Source organism: Coregonus clupeaformis, chromosome 13 (assembly GCF_020615455.1).
Source record: "Coregonus clupeaformis isolate EN_2021a chromosome 13, ASM2061545v1, whole genome shotgun sequence".
Taxonomy (NCBI): domain Eukaryota; kingdom Metazoa; phylum Chordata; class Actinopteri; order Salmoniformes; family Salmonidae; genus Coregonus; species Coregonus clupeaformis.
Window position 1 is genome coordinate 33,808,155 of NC_059204.1, and position 19,430 is coordinate 33,827,584.

At 42.7% G+C, this 19,430-nt stretch overlaps 1 pseudogene; it reads left to right on the top strand.

The window, feature by feature from the left end:
* The first annotated feature begins 226 nt into the window (after positions 1-226).
* Positions 227-18,270, top strand: LOC121580088 (annotated as a pseudogene).
* The last annotated feature ends 1,160 nt before the right edge of the window (positions 18,271-19,430 follow it).

Here is a 19,430-nt window from a genome sequence, read left to right on the forward strand (position 1 = left end):
TGATCACAAAGGATCAATGGCAAAGATTGGTGGTATACACTCTATACCATCTCTATGATATAAACCCACACATCCAGGAGATGGTGCAAAAAGAGGAGTCTATCTATTTCTATGGTTCTCGCTCACTCATGGGGATAATCTCAATTGCATACTCCTCGCTTCCTCAAAACCCATTGGATTAGAAAGCCAGAGGTCTCCTCCCCTGCATTGTGTACAACTGCCCACAATGCAGACCTTCACCCGGAGGCCTGTTCTGAACAGGAGTATTATCTTGGCTGAATTGGTGGAGGAACTGAAAAAGAAATGCCTCAAGGCTGCCCCCCTGCTCTGTGCTATCCTGGACCTGGAGATATGGAGTGTGATTTCTGCACTGGGAGAAGGCAGAAAGCCCTCATGTCCTGCCTGGCCTCTTACTGTGAGACTCACCTCCAGCCTCACTATGAAGTAGCTCCAATAAAGAAGCACAAACTGGTCAAAGCCTCCACAGAACTACAGGAGAAGATCTGCTCTCATCATGACAAACTGCTGTAGGTTTACTGTCGTAGCGATTAGCAGTGTATCTGTTATCAGTGTGGTTTGGATGAACACAAAGGCCATGATACAGTCTCAGCTACAGCAGACAGGACTGAGAACCAGACCTACTCATAATGTTCAACTTAAGCAAAGTTTTAAAAGCAAGTAAAAATTATCTGAAGGTGGGAGTAGTATGTGTCAAGGGTTTCTGAAAAGTTTTGTAGTAGAATTGATTTAATTTAAGATCTACAATGGATACGCTTCTCTGTCCACCCGGCACAGCTAGAAGAGGACTGGCCCACCCCTCAGAGCCTGGTTCCTCACTAGGTTTCTTCCTAGGTTCCCACCTTTCTAGGAAGTTTTTCCTAGCCACGTGCTTCTACGTCTGCATTGTTTGGGGTTTTAGGCTGGGTTTCTGTATGGCACTTTGTGACATACATTTGATTTTATGTGAAATAGGTAATCGTGGTTAATTTGTAAATCGGGATGTGCCGGAACAAAAATTCAGCGCAAGAGGGGGGGTGACCTGGGGAGTTCTGAGGTACCGGAACGCATGAGAAAAAAAAGAAGTAACCTTAATAATAAAGCATTGCATGCATATCATCGCATTTGGGTAGTGGCATAGAGCAGTAGAGTAGAGGCACATAGCCTAGGGTCCGGGGGGAAAACATTTCTGAAGAAAACAGTCCAAAACTGAGAGGAGCCGGATCCTGTTCATCCGGCAGGATCCGGCTCAAATTAAGCACTGGGTAATCATGGCAGTTTCTGTGATCTGAAACATTCAGGAAAGGCACACCTTCCACCTAGAGACAGCATTGCTGCAAATCAACACAATCGACTGATCAAATTACATTTACATTTTACATCCAGAGCGACTTACAGTTAGTGAGTGCATACATATTTTATTTTTCATACTGGCCCCCCGTGGGAATCGAACCCACAACCCTGGCGTTGCAAACGCCATGCTCTACCAACTGAGCTACAGCCCTGCCGGCCATTCCCTCCCCTACCCTGGACGATGCTGGTCCAATTGTGTGCCGCCCCATCTGTCTTTGAAATTGAACTCAATGTGGATCGATACGATCTGCTGGACAGAGCAACAAAACTAAAATGTCGTAATTTGGTTAGGCCGTGGGTAGAATGGATGACTCCACGAGTACTGTTCAGAATGTTTAACTTGCAAAAGGAGACATTGATTGGACAGACCAGCTCCTAACATAGAACAAACCAGGGTTCCGTGCCAGGACCATATGCACAGCATAGAGTTAGATGGAGGACTCTAGATGGATAATAATCAGGTTTAGAATGGACATTGTCTTTGAGCGCTTCCACCAGTTTTAAAGTAGCCAACTGGGTGGGGATTCCTATAGGTTGGGAGCTATCTGCCAATGATCAGAGCATTGTCGTCTTCAAAATGGGTCATTCCACGAGGGCCTCCCGAGTGGCGCAGCGGTCTAAGGCACTGCATCGCAGTGCTAGAGGCGTCACTACAGACCCGGGTTCGATCCCGGGCTGTGTCACAACTGGCCGTGATCGGGAGTCCCATAGGGTGGCGCACAATTGGCTCAGCGTCGTCCAGGTTAGGGGAGGGTTTGGCCGTGGGGGCTTTACTCATCGCGCTCTAGCGACTCCTTGTGGCGGGCTGGGTGCCTGCAGGCTGACCTCGGTCGTCAGTTGAACAGTGTTTCCTCTGACACATTGGTGCGGCTGGCTTCCGGGTTAAGCGGGCGGATGTTAAGAAGCACGGTTTGGCGGGTCATGTTTCGGAGGATGCATGACTCAACCTTCACCTCCCGAGCCCGTTGGGGAGTTGCAGTGATGAGACAAGGTTGAAATTGGGGAGAAAAAGAGGGTAAAGATGATGATGATAAATAAAATATGAATACCTTATTTACGTAATATTCAGACCCTTTGCTATGCTCAGGTGGATCCTGTTTCCATTGATCATCCTTGAGATGTTTCTACAACTTGATTGGACTCCATCTATGGTAAATACAATTGATCGGACATGATTTGGAAAGGCACACACCTGTCTATATAAGGTCCCACAGTTGACAGTGCATGTCAGAGCAAAAACCAAGCCATGAGGTCGAAGGAATTATCCGTAGAGCTCCGAGACAGGATTGTGTCGAGGCACAGATCTGGTGAAGGGTACCAAAACATTTATGCAGCATTGAAGGTTCCCAAGAACACAGTGGCCTCCATCATTCTTAAATGGAGTTTGGAACCACCAAGACTCTTCCTAGAGCTGGCCGCCCGTCAATATTGAGCAATCGGGGGAGAAGGGCCTTGGTCAGGGAAGTGACCAAGAACCCGATGGTCATTGACAGAGCTCCAGAGTTCCTCTGTGGAGATGGGAGAACCTTCCAGAAGGACAACCATCTCTGCAGCACTCCACCAATCAGTCTTTATTGGTAGAGTGGCCAGACGGAAGCCACTCCTCAGTAAAAGGCACATGACAGCCCGCTTGGAGTTTGCCAAAAGGCACCTATAGGACTCTCAGACCATGAGAAACAAGATTCTCTGGTCTGATGAAACCAAGATTGACCTCTTTGGCCTAAATGCCAAGCGTCATGTCAGGAGGAAACCAGGCACCACTCATCACCTGGCCAATACCATCCCTACGGTGAAGCATGGTGGTGGCAGCATAATGCTGTGGGGATATATTTCAGCGGCAGGGACAGGGACACTAGTCAGAATCAAGGGAAAGATGAACGGAGCAAAGTACAGAGATCCTTGAGGAAAACCTGCTCCAGAGCGCTCAGGACCTCAGACTGGGGCGAAGGTTCACCTTCCAACAGGACAACGCAGGAGTGGCTTCGGGACAAGTTTCTGAATGTCCTTGAGTGGCCCAGCCAGAGCCTGGACTTGAACCCGAACATCTCTGGAGAGATGTGCAGCGACGCTCCCCATCCAACCAGACCGAGCTTGAGAGGATCTGCAGAAAGAATGGGAGAAACTCCCCAAATACAGGTGTTCCAAGCTTGTAGCGTCATACCCAAGAAAGGTGCTTCAAAGTACTGAGTAAAAGGGTCTGAATACTTATGTAAATGTGATATTTCAGTTTTTTATTTTTTTATACATTTGCAAAAAATTGTGTAGATGGATGAGGGGGGGAAACTATTTTAATCCATTTTAGAATAAGGCTGTAACGTAAGTGTGGAAAAAGTGAAGTGGTCAGAATACTTTCCGACTGCACTGTGAATTTATGCTCTAAACCATGTGTTAAACCCATTCCACAGAGGGCCAAGTGTCTGGGTTTTCGCTCCTCCCTTGGACTTGATTGATAATTAAGGTCACTAATTAGTAAGGAACTCCCCTCACCTGGTTGTATGTGTCTTAGGCCCTCCATGGAATGAGTTTGACACCCCTGCTCTAAACTATACCATATTCAAAATTCCAATGGTATTGTACAAAACTCCTCTCCTACCTGGAGGGGAGCCCTGCCCTCATTGGTCGCCACACACCTCCATCAAAGCTCATTAAGAACAATCACATCCACCTGAAAGTGGTGGAGCTACCCTTTAAATGCCCCCACCTGCAGTCATTAGCCCTCTTTCAACCAAACCAGCATTTAACCTCAGAGATGTGTTATTGACTGCGAGGAATGGGGTGAGATGGCGGAAGCAGAAGTGTTTGAAGCTGAAAGCGCGTCGAGTACGGTTAGTTAGAATGATGGGTGGACAACTGAACAAAAAGGGCTAAAATTGTTGTGGAAAATAAGTCTGATGAATTGTTGCTTGATGGAGTACGTTTTTTTGGATAAGGATGTTCATTTGGGAAAACCTTTCGAAGTCACGAGCATTGTGAAGAAGGCGTTGGGAAAAGTGGATGCAGTCATAGTAACCAGGAGTGGTATGGTGTTGATATCATAGTAACCAGGAGTGGTATGGTGTTGGTATCATAGTAACCAGGAGTGGTATGGTGTTGGTATCATAGTAACCAGGCGTGGTATGGTGTTGATATCATAGTAACCAGGAGTGGTATGGTGTTGGTATCCTAGTAACCAGGAGTGGTATGGTGTTGGTATCATAGTAACCAGGAGTGGTATGGTGTTGATATCATAGTAACCAGGAGTGGTATGGTGTTGGTATCATAGTAACCAGGAGTGGTATGGTGTTGGTATCATAGTAACCAGGAGTGGTATGGTGTTGGTATCATAGTAACCAGGAGTGGTATGGTGTTGGTATCATAGTAACCAGGAGTGGTATGGTGTTGGTATCATAGTAACCAGGAGTGGTATGGTGTTGATATCATAGTAACCAGGAGTGGTATGGTGTTGGTATCATAGTAACCAGGAGTGGTATGGTGTTGGTATCATAGTAACCAGGAGTGGTATGGTGTTGGTATCATAGTAACCAGGAGTGGTATGGTGTTGGTATCATAGTAACCAGGAGTGGTATGGTGTTGGTATCATAGTAACCAGGAGTGGTATGGTGTTGATATCATAGTAACCAGGAGTGGTATGGTGTTGGTATCATAGTAACCAGGAGTGGTATGGTGTTGGTATCATAGTAACCAGGAGTGGTATGGTGTTGGTATCATAGTAACCAGGAGTGGTATGGTGTTGGTATCCTAGTAACCAGGAGTGGTATGGTGTTGGTATCCTAGTAACCAGGAGTGGTATGGTGTTGGTATCCTAGTAACCAGGAGTGGTATGGTGTTGGTATCCTAGTAACCAGGAGTGGTATGGTGTTGGTATCCTAGTAACCAGGAGTGGTATGGTGTTGGTATCCTAGTAACCAGGAGTGGTATGGTGTTGGTATCCTAGTAACCAGGAGTGGTATGGTGTTGGTATCCTAGTAACCAGGAGTGGTATGGTGTTGGTATCCTAGTAACCAGGAGTGGTGTGGTATGGTGTTGGTATCCTAGTAACCAGGAGTGGTGTGGTATGGTGTTGGTATCCTAGTAACCAGGAGTGGTGTGGTATGGTGTTGGTATCCTAGTAACCAGGAGTGGTATGGTGTTGGTATCCTAGTAACCAGGAGTGGTATGGTGTTGGTATCCTAGTAACCAGGAGTGGTATGGTGTTGGTATCCTAGTAACCAGGAGTGGTATGGTGTTGGTATCCTAGTAACCAGGAGTGGTATGGTGTTGGTATCCTAGTAACCAGGAGTGGTATGGTGTTGGTATCCTAGTAACCAGGAGTGGTATGGTGTTGGTATCATAGTAACCAGGAGTGGTATGGTGTTGGTATCATAGTAACCAGGAGTGGTATGGTGTTGGTATCATAGTAACCAGGAGTGGTATGGTGTTGGTATCATAGTAACCAGGAGTGGTATGGTGTTGGTATCCTAGTAACCAGGAGTGGTATGGTGTTGGTATCCTAGTAACCAGGAGTGGTATGGTGTTGGTATCCTAGTAACCAGGAGTGGTATGGTGTTGGTATCCTAGTAACCAGGAGTGGTATGGTGTTGGTATCATAGTAACCAGGAGTGGTATGGTGTTGGTATCATAGTAACCAGGAGTGGTATGGTGTTGGTATCATAGTAACCAGGAGTGGTATGGTGTTATCGTGTGTATCTAAAGAACAAAAGGATGTATTGTGGCTCGCAAAATGATCGACGCATGAAGTGAACAGCTGTGATTTTCGGAGCAGGGCACCGGTAAAAGGGGATCTCTCTGGCGTCCCGTTGGACATTGATAATCAATATCTCAGGCAAAAAAAATTCACGAGTAGTTGATGCACGTCGCTTGACCCCGTATGGTGAATGGGAAAAAGGAGCAAAGTTGATCTGTATTATTAAATGTACCTACCAACATATGTAAAGCTGAGATGTATAAGATACGCCGTGAGGGCGTAGTGTATGTGCATGTATATTTTATATATGTTATTTTTACCCCACATTATTTCCTCAGCCTTACCAGGCCCAAGCCCAACGACCAGCTCAGCCTTACCAGGCCCAAGCCCAACGACCAGCTCTGCCTTAACAGGCCCCCTATGCCTACCCTGAGCAGCCAGCCAGCCAGCTACCCCCATCCCCAGCCAAGATGGGAAGGATACCAGACACCTAGTCACGAACCCGACGTGGCACCCCTCCCGAGTGTTCCCCCTCCAGTGGTCAGTGCATGTCAACCCCAGAGCAACACCCTCTACAATGACCAGCATAAAGTACTTAAGTAGTGCTTTAAAGTATTTTTTTTTACTTGCGTCGTTTTTTTATTTTACTGTTTATATTTTTGTTAGCTTTTACTCCACCACATTCCTAAAGAAAATTATGTACTTTTTACTCCATACTTTTCTCTGACGCCCAAAAGTACTCGTTACATTTTGAATGCGTAGCAGGACAGGAAAATGGTCCAATTCACACACTTATCAAGAGAACATCCCTGGTCATCCCTACTTCCTCTGATCTGGCGGACTCACTAAACACGGATGTTTAATTTGTAAATTATGTCTGTGTTTTGGAGTGTGCCTCTGGCTATCTGTAAATAAAAAAAGTTGTGCCATCTGGTTGTTTGCTTAACATAACAAATTTGAAGTGATTTATACCTTTTTACTTTTGATATTTAAGTATACTTGATCAATTACATTCACTTTTGACACTTATATTTAAAACCCAATACTTTAAGACTTTTACTCAAGTAGTGTTTTACTGGGTGACTTTTACTTTAGTCATTTTCTATTAAGTTATATTTTACTTTTACCCAAGTAAGACAATTGGGTACCTCCCACCCATCCTACCCAGTTTCTTTGAGCTATTTTACAAGTATTGTTTTTCGGTAACACTTTACTTGACACCAAGTGTCATAACACGGTCATAACCGTGTCATATGTAATAGCAGCTGACATAACTTGTTATAATGTGGTCATAATACTGTCATGACGAATATATTTAGACCTGTTGTGACATATATTGTGCTTTATGGCTGGTTATGACACTTGCAGAAGAGTGTCAACCTACCACACAAGGCAAAACATTCCATTACACCATAGCCTACGCGTCAACCGTATGTTTATGTTATAGATCTTTTAAATTGACCATGTTCAATTATCCATTGTAATTGCACACACATTGATGTCAGACATGCACCTACGCCAATGCTCTGTTGCTGATGAATGCAGGAGTAGATTTCAGGAGCAGGACAAGACACCCTCTTTTTGACTGATATAAGGGCCTGTGATAGGCCTATCTGGTTTATATAATTATGATGGTTATAATGCTTCTTGACAGTGTCATAAAGTTTATTTTCTTAGGCCAAGTAAAGTGACACAGGATGGTCCTAGTGCTTCATGACTGTGTCAGTGTATTTTCTACAAGTTATTAAAAATATGATGAAAAAAACATGACTAAAGAATTCATTACAACAAAAACAAAGGATTTAAGAGAAGCTTTCAAAAGAAAGGAGCTTCATGGTAGGGATTTTTTTTTTAATGTGGGTTTTGACAAATAATGCAATATGTCACAACAGGTGTAAATATGAGTCATGACAGTGTTGTGACCATATTATGACAAGTTATGTCAGCTGTTATGACATGGTTATGACCGTGTTTTCTCAATCCCCATTTTGGCATTCACGTCATGTTTGTCTGAGTTATAGGAAGATTTCAACCCACTTAACCTCTGCTCAAAACCAACGGTAAGGTCTGCTACGAGGGAGTCTAAAACAAAACAACAAAATGCACGTGGTAGAGACAAACTAACTTCTGATCATTTGCATCGGAGGCAAATGGAGCAGTGTCATGGTGTCGTCTGTCATTAGTTATAGAAACGATTCCTGCTGTTTTTATCTGTCTGAAATGTCTCCCTTATCTGTCGCGTTATAGTTGACAACATTTGCCGCTCCCGGTATTCGATTACAACGGCAAACTCCGCCTTCGCTGCTTAAATAGTACGGAATCCTCCAGCTGTGCAAAACAAACTCGCCCACTACGTTTCTCCACTAACCTCCTGAGGAGGAGTCACCAGGAAGTCAAGCAGAGAAAAAGAAAAAGGAACTGAAGGATCTCAAACAAGCTATAGCGTCTCTCATTGTGAGTATTGATCTACTCTCGCTACGTCTAACAGCCTTTTAATAGAACATGGGATAGTGTGTGCCTGCTACAACCAGAAGCATCAGTCAACCCCTTGTCTTTTTTGGGGGGGAGCCTTCGCTTTAATTCCGGTGTCCTAACAGCGCCCTGCACAAGCATCAGTAGAGGACAGTGATAGGATCTTTACTGAGCCGATCAACTACATTGAGAGAAGGCGCTCTGAGGTGAAGGAGTTGATCAGAGCCCAGGAAAAGGCTCAAGTGAGTTTGGCTGAAGGACTCGTGAAGCAACTGGAGCAGGAGATAGCTGAGCTGAGGAGGAAAGATGCTGAGTTGGAGCAGCTCTCATACATAGATGATCACATCCATTTCCTCCAGGTAACTACACTGCACCTGCATTTGTAATAAAAAAAAAAGGAATATCAACAGTGTTATAATGATTTGTGATACAAGATTCATTAATGTATGTAAAACTCATAAGCTGCATGTGGGACAGAGGACAAGGACACGCCATGTGATATTGGTGTCACGGGTTAGTGACAGAGTGTCGGTGTGCCAAGATAGATTGGTGGCCACTGTTGCTAATCTTAGGAGGGGTACGTAAGGGACTGGCCTGGCTAGGTGATACACGATACCAAGTATGTGGATGCTATTGTAGTAAGATGAGTGACAGTCAATAATGGTTGGCAACTGTGTGGGACAGAAGTAGATCGGAAGGGCATTCTATAAACTGAGAGATTTTCTATGGAAGTCATTCAGATGGCAGGAGGCTACGTCCGTACCGCCTGTCATTGAATGCAGTACTGAATTAAATAATGACTAAATCAACTCCCCATATGAGTGTCGACTACTCTCTTACCTCATGAACTTCTCGATGCCAGAAACTCATCATAACAAACAGGAAACTGCACTAACCAATTCATTAACAAATCAATACATTACCTCAATCCTTTGTTCACCCTGTCTCTCTGTATTTCTCTCCGTCCAGGAATATCCGTCTCTCTCCAGTCTCAACATACCTTCAGACCAGTGGAGGCTGGTGAATTGAAAAATTGTGGAGGATGGGAGACCCACGTTATAGGCGTGGAACGCACGGAGACGTCAAAGTGTGTTTCAAAAATTGTCAGAGTAATTATTTAACCTAAACCATTTAATAAAGACATTTATAGTACAATACATTTTACATTTACATTTTAGTCATTTAGCAGACGCTCTTTTTCAGAGCGACTTACAGTTAGTGAGTGCATACATTTTTCATACAATATTATGGGGAATGGGAATGAGAGGGCTACTTACACTGTTTTTGGAAGGGATCACAGCAGTGATTGAATGAGGGTATGAGGCATGACTTGAGGTGTTCAGAGGCTTGACTTCAGTGCAGACCATGATTTGACTGGGAAGACACAAAACAATAACACTACACAGTTAGACAAAAGACCTAAGAATGAGTTAGTCCAAGCAAGGAGTAAAATCATTGATGTGTAATAATGTGAAAACCCTGTCAAACTGCAGCAACCTTATACTTGTTCATATGAATTATATTTAGACTAGATTAGTAGGGGGATTTCCTCTACCCAGACACAGAGACAACAACTGATAGACAATAGAACTCACAGGGCTGAGCTTGCTTTATGCATGTTTGCGTCATGCAGGCCTATGCAACTGTACGCCTTATAAAACATTTACTCACATCTGTCATCACTATTATGTTGATTGATTAATTCCAGTTAATAATTTTTGATTGCAAACGTATAGGCAGCCTAGCCAGCCCAATTTGGAATATAAACCAAATTGTATCACATTCACATTTTCTCCTGACACACAAATGGACTATAAATACATAACGTTACCAATGAGTTACCCTGACCAAATGGACAGCGCATATAGGCTGTATGTCAGATCTCTAATGTTTAGGTGTAGCCTAGGCTGCTGCAACATGTATGTAATGAGTTTTTGCTTGTGTCTGTCCTGAGTGATTGTGTTATCATCTCTGCTAAATAAATACCGTAGAAAATTGGAAAGCCTACTTGAGCGTGCGAAAAAATGTGCTGCGTCAACCTCTCTCTTTAATCTAACTTTTAATGGATGATGCGATGGAAGCTATAAAATCATTCTGAATTAATTTCGACATCCCAGAAAAGACAGTAGAAAGTTCCATATGTTCAGCAAGTAAAGCATCGTAACGTGCAATTAACGCTGCAAGCTCCTTGTAGTTGCACTTGTTAGCGGAACTTTCCCTCTCGTCGTGCCCTCTAAAAGTCAATTATTGCATGCCCAAAAACACAGTGGTGTTGATAAGCCGCTTGAGAACATCCCTGTTTCTTCTTACTTCCTCGTTGTGTTGCGCAGTTTGAATACGCAGACCTTCGTCATGATCGATGCGGCTTTTTCCCAGAAGCTTGAATCTGATGTGGGCTTTTATATGCTCCCTGCTTTTGTTGGCCATTTACAGTTGAAGTCGGAAGTTTACATACACTTAGGTTGGAGTCATTAAAACTTGTTTTTCAACCACTCCACAAATTTCCTGTTAACAAACTATAGTTTTGGCAAGTCGGTTAGGACATCTACTTTGTGCATGACACAAGTTAACTTTTCCAACAATTGTTTACAGACAGATTATTTCACTTATAATTCACTGTATCACAATTCCAGTGGGTCAGAAGTTACACTAAGTTGACTGTGCCTTTAAACAGCTTGGCAAATTCCAGAAATGATGTCATTGCTTTAGAAGCTTCTGATAGGCTAATTGACATCATTTGAGTCAATTGGAAGTGTACCTGTGGATGTATTTCAAGGCCTACCTTCAAACTCTGCCTCTTTGCTTGACATCATGGGAAAATCTAAATAAATCAGCCAAGACCTCAGAAATAAAATGGTAGACCTCCACAAGTCTGGTTCATCCTTGGGAGCAATTTCCAAATGCCTGAAGGTACCACGTTCATCTGTACAAACAATAGTACGCAAGTATAAACACCATGGGACCACGCAGCCGTCATACCGCTCAGGAAGGAGACGCGTTCTGTCTCCTAGAGATGAACGTACTTTGGTGCGAAAAGTGCAAATCAATCCCAGAACAACAGCAAATTACCTTGTGAAGATGCTGGAGGAAACAGGTACAAAAGTATCTATATCCACAGTAAAACAAGTCCTATATCGACATAACCTGAAAGGCCGCTCAGCAAGGAAGAAGTCACTGCTCCAAAACCGCCATAAAAAAGCCAGACTACGGTTTGCAACTGCACATGGGGACAAAGATCGTACTTTTTGGAGAAATGTCCTCTGGTCTGATGAAACAAAAATAGAACTGTTTGGCCATAATGACCATCGTTATGTTTAGAGGAAAAAGGGGGACGCTTGCAAGCCAAAGAACAGCATCCCAACCATGAAGCACAGGGGTGGCAGCATGCTGTGGAGGTGCTTTGCTGCAGGAGGGATTGGTGCACTTCACAGAATAGATGGCATCATGAGGAAGGAAAATGATGTGGATATATTGAAGCAACATCTCAGGAAGTTAAAGCTTGGTCGCAAATGGGTCTTCGAATGGACAATGACCCCAAGCATACTTCCAAAGTTGTGGCAAAATTGCTTAAGGACAACAAAGTAAAGATATTGGAGTGGCCATCACAAAGCCCTGACCTCAATCCTATAGAAAACGTGTGGGCAGAACTGAAAAAGCGTGTGCAAGCAAGGAGGCCTACAAACCTGACTCAGTTACACCAGCTCTGTCAGGAGGAATGGGCCAAATGTCACCCAACCTATTGTGGGAAGCTTGTGGAAGGCTACCCGAAACGTTTGACCCAAGTTAAACAATTTAAAGGCAAGGCTACCAAATACTAATGGAGTGTATGTAAACCTCTGACCCACTGGGAATGTGATGAAATAAATAAAAGTTTAAATAAATCATTCTCTCTACTATTATTCTGACATTTCACATTCTTAAAATAAAGTGGTGATCCTAACTGACCTAAGACAGGGATTTAAACTTCCGACTTCAACTGTAGCTTAACGATCGATGTTCTTCAGGTCACTGTACCCCTCTTTCACCCAAGGCTCATACTTTCCAAAAAAGTACCCCCCCCTCCCCCCCCCCCCATAATGCTCTGCTGCACAACCCCAATACAACATGCTAGGTTCGTTCTCTGATCCTAATCCTATGATTGGATGGACAACATGTCAGTTCATACTGCAAAAGCTTTGATTGGTTGCAGGTCATCCTCCGGAAGTGGTCATAGTTACCATGTAGGTCTATGGAAGGGGATGACGCCTACGAGCCTCCTAGGTTTTGTATTGAAGTCAATGTACCCAGAGGAGGACGGAAACTAGCTGTCCTCCGCTACACCATGGTGCTACCCCAGAGAGTGCTGTCGAAGTTACTATAGACCTTCATTGCAAAACAGTGTGTTTTAATCAATTATTTGGTGACATATATATTTATTATTGTTTTATCTAAAAAGGATAAGGATTTTGTATTTCACTATTTAAATGTTTATGAAATTTCACTGAGGAGGATGGTCCTCCCCTTCCTCCTCTGAGGAGCCTCCACTGTTTCAGACTTACCCAGCATCCATGTATATCCTGCTCTCTACTTTAGAGATGTGAGTAAGGCTATGTCTGAGTTGACAGAGGCCGTGGAATACTTTCTTGAGGGGGAATGGTCCAAGATCTCCACCACAGGTCAGTAAAATACTGTACCAATAGTGGTCTCTAATTTTAGACGGATTAAAAATATATTTGCTTTGACAAAGACTGATTTGAAGTTGAAACGCGTCAGTAGAGGTGGGACCAAGTCATTATTATTCGAGTCACAATCAAGTCTCAAGTCACAAGGTCCGAGTCTCAAGTCAAGTCCCAAGTAAAAACGGGTTGAGTCTCAAGTCAAGTCCCAAGTAGAACGGGTTGAGTCTTGAGTCAAGTCCCAAGTAGAACGGGTTGAGTCTCAAGTCAAGTCCCAAGTAGAACGGGTTGAGTCTTGAGTCAAGTCCCAAGTAGAACGGGTTGAGTCTCGAGTCAAGTCCCAAGTAGAACGGGTTGAGTCTTGAGTCAAGTCCCAAGTAGAACGGGTTGAGTCTTGAGTCAAGTCCCAAGTAGAACGGGTTGAGTCTTGAGTCAAGTCCCAAGTAGAACGGGTTGAGTCTTGAGTCAAGTCCCAAGTAGAACGGGTTGAGTCTTGAGTCAAGTCCCAAGTAGAACGGGTTGAGTCTTGAGTCAAGTCCCAAGTAGAACGGGTTGAATCTCGAGTCAAGTCCCAAGTAGAACGGGTTGAGTCTTGAGTCAAGTCCCAAGTAGAACGGGTTGAGTCTTGAGTCAAGTCCCAAGTAGAACGGGTTGAGTCTTTTATTTTTTTTTATTTCACCTTTATTTAACCAGGTAAGCCAGTTGAGAACAAGTTCTCATTTACAACTGCGACCTGGCCAAGATAAAGCAAAGCAGTGCGATAAAAACAACACAGAGTTACATATGGGGTAAAAAAACAAAGTCAAAAATACAACAGAAAATATATATACAGTGTGTGCAAATATAGCAAGTTATGGAGGTAAGGCAATAAATAGGCTATAGTGCAAAATAATTACAATAGTATTAACACTGGAATGCTAGATGTGCAAGAGATTATGTGCAAATAGAGATACTGGGGTGCAAAAGAGCAAAATAAATAACAATATAGGGATGAGGTAGTTGGGTGGGCTAATTTCAGATGGGCTGTGTACAGGTGCAGTGATCGGTAAGGTGCTCTGACAACTGATGCTTAAAGTTAGTGAGGGAGATAAGAGTCTCCAGCTTCAGAGATTTTTGCAATTCGTTCCAGTCATTGGCAGCAGAGAACTGGAAGGAATGGCGGCCAAAGGAGGTGTTGGCTTTGGGAATGACCAGTGAGATATACCTGCTGGAGCGCAGACTACGGGTGGGTGCTGCTATGGTGACCAATGAGCTAAGATAAGGCGGGGATTTGCCTAGCAATGATTTATAGATGGCCTGGAGCCAGTGGGTTTGACGACGAACATGTAGTGAGGACCAGCCAACAAGAGCGTACAGGTCACAGTGGTGGGTAGTGTATGGGGCTTTGGAGACAAAACGGATGGCACTGTGATAGACTACATCCAATTTGCTGAGTAGAGTGTTGGAGGCTATTTTGTAAATGACATCGCCGAAGTCAAGGATCGGTAGGATAGTCAGTTTTACGAGGGCATGTTTGGCAGCATGAGTGAAGGAGGCTTTGTTGCGAAATAGGAAGCCGATTCTAGATTTCACTTTGGATTGGAGATTCTTTATGTGAGTCTGGAAGGAGAGTTTACAGTCTAACCAGACACCTAGGTATTTGTAGTTGTCCACATACTCTAGGTCAGACCCATCGAGAGTGGTGATTTTAGTCGGGTGGGCGGGTGCCAGCAGCGTTCGATTGAAAAGCTTGAGTCAAGTCCCAAGTAGAACGGGTTGAGTCTTGAGTCAAGTCCAAGTCATGCATAATAAGAGCAAGAGGAGTAGTCAAGTTTTTTCAAGTCACGTGTCTGTACATGCAATGACTTGTGTCTGTACATGCAATGACTTGTGTCTGTACATGCAATGACTTGTGTCTGTACATGCAATGACTTGTGTCTGTAAATGCAATGGCTTGTGTCTGTACATGCAATGACTTGTGTCTGTACATGCAATGACTTGTGTCTGTACATGCAATGACTTGTGTCTGTACATGCAATGACTTGTGTCTGTACATGCAATGACTTGTCTGTACATGCAATGACTTGTGTCTGTACATGCAATGACTTGTGTCTGTACATGCAATGGCTTGTGTCTGTACATGCAATGACTTGTGTCTGTACATGCAATGACTTGTGTCTGTACATGCAATGACTTGTGTCTGTACATGCAATGACTTGTGTCTGTACATGCAATGACTTGTGTCTGTACATGCAATGGCTTGTGTTTGTACATGCAATGACTTGTGTCTGTACATGCAATGACTTGTGTCTGTACATGCAATGACTTGTTCAACAACAAATCTTTGTCTATTTATTGAGGCTAACAGACGGTCCTTTTCATCATTTAGTCTACAACACATAATTATGCAATAATTTTTTTGAACAACAAATTCCAAAATGCAAGCTTCATAACTAAATTATCAATTTCAAGCAATTTGTACATACCAAAAGACCAGTAGGTGTAACAGGTCAAAGAATTACAGATTTTTGCAACCGTTCATTTTCTATTTTTTATTTTATTTTGTGAGTTGATTTCACCAAAATATTGTATTGTTCAGCATTTCGTGTAGTTTACAGATATTGGGAGAGTTAGTTGTGTATGTGCGCCCTCTAGATTGTTGGTTTGGTTATATGCGGAGTTGTCTCATGCTTTTCTCAGTCTGCATTCTACTCGACTGAGAGAGGTATGTGTTCACTTCGGCGTGATATAAACTTGATATACCTGTTAAAACTAAAACGTTTCAGTGCACATAGTAACTTGTATGTATATTATATGATGAGTGTACATACATTTAATCAAGCTGTGTCGTGAATTTAGCTATTTTTGAGAGGTTGAGAAATTGCTAACTTAGCTAACCTCGTGTTTTGTTTAGCTGTAAGTTAGCGATCTTCATTCTATCCTCTTGTGTTGAAGCCCACGTTTCAGTTGTTTTTTTTATGTTAGGCGGATTCTGGTCGAGGGGAGAGTTTTGAACATTTTCTCTCCTTGATGTTGAACAGGTATGTATTCCCTATATCAGGTTAAAAATAATAATAAAATAAAAAAATGTGTTCATTTAAAATGTGTTCATGTATTGATTAGTGTTTAATGGCACTGAAAAGCACAAATGTGAAGGATTACATGTTGCTTCGTGCATATTACTGTATATATTACCTATTTGAAAGATGGTTTATGTCATGTTGCACAGTATTAATGTAAAGGCTAAAAGCTCAGAGTTTTTGGCAGAGATAACATGCAATATGACACATACATAAGATATACACCAGATGCGATGTTTATTTTCCAATTATGTTGTATTTGATTCCTTGGATTTTTGAATGTGATTATACTCAGTCTGCATTCTACTCGACTGAGAGAGGCGGATTCTGGTCGAGGGTAGAGTTTTGAAAATTTTCTCTCCTTGATGTTGAACAGATTGAGAGAGTTGTACACAATAAAGTGCCTTCAAGTACGCCAGTGTCTTGTCTTCAGTGCACCGGAACACAACGCAGTAGTCGGCAACGAGCAGACCGCGCCGGCTACATAGGCATATGCTAATAATTGCTGGTTGTTGCCCCATTGCTGGTGAGCTTGCAAAGTAAACAGTTCATATTATTTTGGAGATGCATACGCGCACACAATCGCTGCGCAAATGTAGCCTTTCATTACAGCCATGAATGGTGATGCATTTTCAGAACGCAAGATACAGAAATAAACTGAGTTTTACACCTGCATTTTGAGCTGAACGTTATTCCTATTAGCAGTCAATATCAACTAGGGATATCATGTCACTTCTCTAGAGTCCTGAGCAAGCATGATCGATCATTTTTTCCTCACAAAAATCGTAATAAATTCGCCAGAATATGTTAGTGACCAACTCGAATAGGCAAAGGTAGAAATATAAGTTACAAATGGTAGGCTATACCTATGTACCCTATTAAAATATGTATGAAAAAAACATATATTTTTCCCATTCAGTTTCACACTCGCGACCCCCAAAAAAGTATCGTCACGGACTCCTACTGAGAACCACTAGCTCACCCGACCTGTGTTGATTGACCGTTTGCTGGTCGAATCAGAGGGTCGAGTGTGCCTTTCACTAGTCAATCTTTTGCACGTTTTTTGCAAACGACTGTCTCTGGCTGCATGGAGATTAATGCACGGAGATTCGGTGCCACAAAATAAGTGACAAACCTTACAAAACCTGGCCAGATTATTTCAAGTCATCAGTCTCAAGTCAAAATCGAGTCGTGAGGCTTCAAGTCCAAGTCAAGTCTCAAGTTATTTTATTTTCTATCAAGTCCAGTCTCAAGTCATCAAATTTGTGACTGGAGTCATTGTCGAGGTCAAGTCATATGACTGGAGTCCACACCGCTGCTAGTCAGCTTTTTAATAAATAAGAGCACCTGTGCACTGAGAACTATTGTTGTGGTCTTTTTGGGAGATGCCAACACTTTTTCTATAAAAAATATATTTGTGTTTGTCTGTAGTGAATCGGGTGGATGTTTTGCTCCCACCAGAGCCTGAGACAAGAGCTGAATTCTTACAATGTACCTTTCTTTATCCTAAAGTAGTTAACATTTTCTCTCTACTAATACTCCCCTAAAACCCTAAGTAGAGACATTTGAGACTGATCTGATTTGAGACTCGGCCATACTCTTCCAGATTCCTGTCGCCTTTGGACCCAAGCACAGCACAAATGAACCTCTCTCTGTCTGAGGATGACAGAAAGGCAATGGCTACATCAGAAAAGCAGCCATATCCTGAGCATCTAGAGAGATTTAATTATAGCTGGCAGGTGCTGTGTAGAGAGGCTCTGTGTGGAAGTTGTTATTGGGAGGATTTGGTGATAATGATCAATCCTGGAGTTTAGATTGCATTACTCAGGGTTACTGGTTCAGGCACAATAATGTAAAGATTGTAGCGTTAGCCCCACAGTCCTCCAGAGTTGGGGTATACCTGGACTACAAGGCAGGAATTCTGTCCTTCTACAGCTTCTCTGACACAATGACCCTCCTCCACAGAATCCAGACCACATTCAATGAGCCTCTTTATCCTGGGCTTTCGTTTTATGATGGAACCACTGCTAAGATGTGCGATTTGGAGTAGAAGTCCAAGCTCCCATGAGGACAATATTTGGTTATGCACTATTACTCTGTAGAGATCTTTCTCTGCACTTTGATCTCTAAGTAGATGTCATGATTTCCTTGTAATATGAACCTCAGGGCCCAGTTTTTCAAAACGTTGAATCTGTATCAGAAAGATCTCGATTCTATAATCCTCTTTTTTTGTGATTCAGGGTCAGATCAGTGTGGCCAATTTTGAGCTAGTTTTTCAGTACATTTTGGAATTGGAGGTTCTCCAGTCAGTCCTTTTTGTCTCAATCTCAAAGTTATTCTGGATGTAGTTATTACATTTAGCGATTTGATATTTTCATATATATGAAACTGTTTTTTTTTTACTAATAAAGAAATCCAGAAAACGTTAAATGTCTTTGGTCTTCCTTTTTCATTTTCAATGACGACAAACCTTTGGCTAGTCTACATGCATGGTTACAACAGGCTGTAAAGCTATCCGAGATGGTGATGTTAAGACCATAGAATAGATACGTGTATATAACCAAGTTACATTTGTTATCATTTTTCTAATCTTTCTATTTATTATTTGAACTCTACATTGTTGGGCAGGGCCCATATGTAAGCATTTCACTGTTGTTTACAAAGCATGTGACAAATACAATTTGATTTGATTTTAGGTGCACTTGGCCACAAAAGCCTGTTATGGCATGGGCAGCAGCGTGGAGGACATTCACCATTTTAAAGTTTTCAACTGATGGACTTCGTATGGGATCACAGGTCTGCAGGACTGATCAACCAATAATGTATACTCCTGCAGCAAACATGTTCCGGCACTGCAGGTGGCAGTAGGTCTAAATCACCAACTTTGGCTTTATGCCTGTACGGGGTACACTCCAACACTGTACGTGACAGTGTGCACTTTTCAGTTTGTACTGCCAATAAACTCGAAGAAATGTAAACCTACTATTTTAAATGGCGATGGGGCTAAATAGCGCTGCCCAAACCCCTATGCGGTCACATCAGCTATTAATGTCAAAGATAGGTGCCCTCGACCCAAAATAAATAAATACATAACCCCACCAAAAAAAATGACTAACTGGTATTTTGTGTTTAAATGTATGACCTCTATACGCTTAGTTTGCATCTTGTGCTCAAATTAAACTTTTATCTAGAATACATCGACTTTTGATG